This window comes from Ixodes scapularis, unplaced genomic scaffold, assembly GCF_016920785.2.
Source record: "Ixodes scapularis isolate PalLabHiFi unplaced genomic scaffold, ASM1692078v2 PGA_scaffold1__304_contigs__length_218370807, whole genome shotgun sequence".
NCBI lineage: Eukaryota > Metazoa > Arthropoda > Arachnida > Ixodida > Ixodidae > Ixodes > Ixodes scapularis.
The window spans coordinates 206042978-206047185 of NW_024609846.1; the positions used below are offsets into that span (position 1 = coordinate 206042978).

General features: G+C 45.0%; 1 protein-coding gene across 1 annotated transcript in view; it reads right to left on the bottom strand.

The window, feature by feature from the left end:
- The window catches only part of LOC8043670 (LIM domain kinase 1), a 66309-nt gene extending 62242 nt beyond the window's left edge, over nucleotides 1-4067 (bottom strand). The window contains exon 1 of the mRNA XM_040208513.3: nucleotides 3833-4067. The gene's annotated coding sequence lies outside the window, so the exon portion shown is untranslated. The remainder of the gene's footprint in view (nucleotides 1-3832) is intronic.
- Nucleotides 4068-4208: the final 141 nt, after the last annotated feature.

The window sequence follows — 4208 nt, forward strand, 5'->3', positions numbered from 1 at the left end:
AGTCTCGGGTTTTAAACACCATAATAAGCTATAACCAGCTCCCCTGCACATTCACTGTCGTTTCATATATAGGGAGTTTTCAATACTCAGGCTGACTGTAAAATCGGCTAGAAAAATTGGCGCTCACACTATAGCAACCTGAAATTTTAACTGAAGATGTAGTTTAGTGGCATCCTTTACCTTGTGAAATTTCAAGGCGTAACTCCTGAGACGAAGACCCTTGCTATCTTAGAATTATTTAGGACTGTGCTTGTAGCACCATCTCCCGACAGGAGCAGCGCATAGACCTCACCAATGTCTGCTCATAAACCTATGGAGAGACGGCGCCACAAGCACTAACTTGATTGTCTGCATTGTCGTTGGCCACGGCAAGGGTGTTTGTCTCACTTTCTTACAGTGAGAGAGCCGTGCCTTGAAATTTCACGAGGCAAAGTACCACTAAAACACACCTTGGATGAAAATTTTAGATGTAGTGATGTAAAATTTTCATCCAAGGTAGGGAGGGGCGCCAATTTTAAAGTGAGGCGTGGGTTCTGAAAACAGCCTATGCTACACCTGTACTTGATGTTTCTTTCTCTCTTGCATGAGACATGTTACCATGGGAGTAACTATAATCACGTCTACTATTTTTAATCGACCTTTCTAAGCCAAGTAACGAAATACCTACAATGTACAGTCCATGACACTGTTAGCACAAACGAGGCTTGGCAAGTTTTCTCTACTTTTTCTCTAACGACAGTCAGACCAGTTTATAATGAACAGCAGGAAACGCTACGATCAGTTCGATATAGCAAAAACCATTGACAACAAACTTCCACGACGCATTTGTTGTAAGGCGAGGGCTGCTGTTTCTTTCTCATCTCTTCGCTTCCACCTTGTAAAAATGCACTAAAAAGGTTGTTTTTTTTTTTGCGTGCATGCAGGCAGCCACTTAGTGATGAAGTTTTTTTTTTTTTCTTTTCTGTGCATGCGTGCAGCGTTTTTTTAGATTTCTCCCATTCTGAATCGCTTCTCTTTTGTCAATTTTGTTCGCGGCTTGAGCTTTTTGGGATTTTCTTTCTTTACTACTTTTTTTTTTTTGGGGGGGGGGGGGGGGGGGGGGGGAGGGTCGAGGGACAGGTTAGAAGACAATTGTATGCACATTTTGGGAAGCTTTCCTGGGGAGGAAAAGTTTGATATAGCCAATATGGTGTTCGTTATAAACAGTACTTTTTACATGGATTTTCATTAAAGTCTACCGTGAGTTCGATATCGACAATAATTTGCTGTATGTGGGTTCGTTCTAAACGAGTTTCACTGTATCTAAGGACTGTCACCAAAACCACTATAATGGTGGAAAGTTCTACTAACCTAAGTGGTCAATACAGTAAATACTCTTTCGAAGTAAACTGCAGCAAAGCGCCGAAGTCCCGTCAGTGTTAACAGTGTCACGCAGTGCACTTTTGCGAAGGCATAACGTGTAGAGTGGGTAAAGCTGCTGCTCAGGCTGCTATGGGACTCGTATTAATGAGAGGATCTATGGTGCAGAATGGGAAAATTCTACCCCAGTTTGTTGGAAGTAGGTACCCCCTATGCTTCATTTCAACCTGAAACTTTAGCTGCCTTCACTCTGTTTCACCGCATCATGAATTGCAGCAGACGCTACCAGCCATCAGAGCCAATTTAATGCTGTGCGGTTGTCGCGCGACCTTCGGAAGGGGCACGGAATCACGCGATAGGTTCACAGCACTGGATCGGCTCTGATGGGTCGCAGCGTACGCCGCAGTTCATTGTAAAGTGAAACCAAGTGTAGTTCCTACAACCTGTTCACATAATTTTTTTTTTTTTATGGCAGATAGACTGACTAACCCAAAAGCTCACCCCCAAACTGCTAGAACTGCCCATCAGTTCAGCTCCAAATGTTTCCACATTTTGTTTCGCATTACCGAGCAGGTGCTGTAAAAGCTATACAACCACCGTAAACATTCTAACATAAAAGCATCTATAGTCGGTGGTAGGTTAAGAAGCAAGTGGATGCTCCACTTCGAGCACAAGCTTTCTGACTTTGATAACGCTTGTTGCACAGCCAAAGCCTGGCATGGCTCATTTTGGTCGTAGTAGCCCTTGTACCGTGAAACCCCAATCAACCTACCATTCAAAGCCCAGCAGAAGGCAACGAGCTTCTAGTGGGTTCTTTCCCTGTCCCAGATCGTATGGGTAGTAACTGAGGGAGAGGAAGATACAAGAGTGCTCGGGGACATCGGAACACAGTGCCCTGGTTGGAACGATTAGCGGGTGGACGCAAAGCTAACCGCCTTTGTCTCTGCTCACTCTTTGAACGCATCCAAAAGTCAAATGCCGGCGTCCACATTCGCATTCGAAGTGTGAGCAGAGACAGAGGCGGCAAGCTTCGTGTCTACCCGCTGATCATTCCAACCACATCTTGGTGTTCCGACGTCCCTGCACACTCTAGTGTCCTCCTCTCCTTCGTTTTCTACCCACATAGCTGGTTCCCAAACCGAAAACACGGATGATAATAAAGATGATAAATGCTCTCCACGGATCGTCTGCGTGCCAGAATTAAAGCTGTAGCTGCATTCACGTGTTGGCACAAAACAGAGCGGAACTTGCTGTCCCATAAAATTCAGGCTTTTTATAGCACCTAACCATTGATCTGCACTCCTGCAGGGCGACAAAATGCACATGAGTCAACTTCGTATGTATGGATCTGTAGATATAATGTTCAGTCTGCTGACAACAAAACAGAGGCTCTTCATGCGTATGGAACGTAAACCAAAATGAACACGTGATCTTCATTTTCACCTCTGCCTTCCGTACAGAATTTGATATCTGGCTACTTTGATTTTCTATTGTTAATCCGCTTCTATGATGTACTACACAAAAGAGAGCTAGCTGTTATACACCTACGAGGCTTCCAATAAATGAAGTATCCATTAATCAATAAAAAAAAAAAAGGTGTCTTCGAAGGGAAGATAGATGGTAAAATGCGGTACACAATACGTCAAGAAAAAAAAAAAAAAAAAACAATCTTGGTTGGCGTTTTGACGCGTTCCGCTAATCAACCCGCGGTTCGACGACAGAACTTCCCAATCGATAAAGCTGTCGAGATGACTCACAAATCTACGCAGCTCTTGGGTGGTAGCGCGAAATGCGTTTCCGCACATAGTGCAACTTTGCTTTTTAACCCAACTTTATTATGATAGATAAAAATTCAACGAAAATGCTGCGCTACCAAACACGAATCGCTTTGGCCGCATTTCAACGGGCCAATTTAAAGGGAATGGATGCTCGAAGTAACCGTCCACCGTGCAACACAATTATTGTATAATAGAACAATGTGCAGTTAGGTCTCTGATTCCTGCTGATCGATTCGTACGATGCAAAACTATATTCGCTTTAAAAAAAGATGGAAGAAGGGTAATCTTTGAGGTAGAACCGAGTTGCCCCTCTTCTGTGGGCGCCCCGATACAAGACGGGATACGGGCACTTCGGCAAGAAGCGACTTTGCTTCGACGAGAGAAATGACCAAAGACGCACAATAAAAGAACAGACCTGACAGTGAGCGAGCGAGAGCTATACAACAACTCTGCTATGCGACCTCCCCTACAGTTTGATTTCGAGAGCGTACGCCGATTCACAGAAAGCTAGGACGGACGGAGCGGGGTTGCGAAACGCGAACCACCCCACACACACAGACACAAAAGTTGCCGCTCCAATTTCCCGGTACCGTACGGTCTGGCAGGATTGTTGGGACGCCGTCTGATCGTCCCCAAACTCAAGCGCGCAAGAACCCGCACAGAGCGTGATTACTGTGAATCAGAAATGCGCTCACCTAAAACAATCGGTGTGCCATTCGGTGTGAAGGGCCTGCAGAAACTCGTCGTCCTCAATCACATTTAGACAGCTCGCGCATACCAATGGCACCTCCTCTTCTGTCAAGTTGAAAATCCACGGTTATCCCAGTGTGTTAGTGAAGCGGGGTTAGCTCGATGTTAGTTAGGCACTGCCGGTTAATTAAAAGCAAATTTTGATATTAACCTGACACCTCCTCCATTTCAGAAACATGCCTAGAGGACATCTGCGCATGCGCGACTCAAGAGAGGCAGAGAGAGAGAGAGAGAGAGAGAGAGAGAGAGCGCTTTGCGCCATCTACACGCGCAAAACCAAACTACAGTCCTATAGTGTTCCCATTTATGTTTATATTTTCA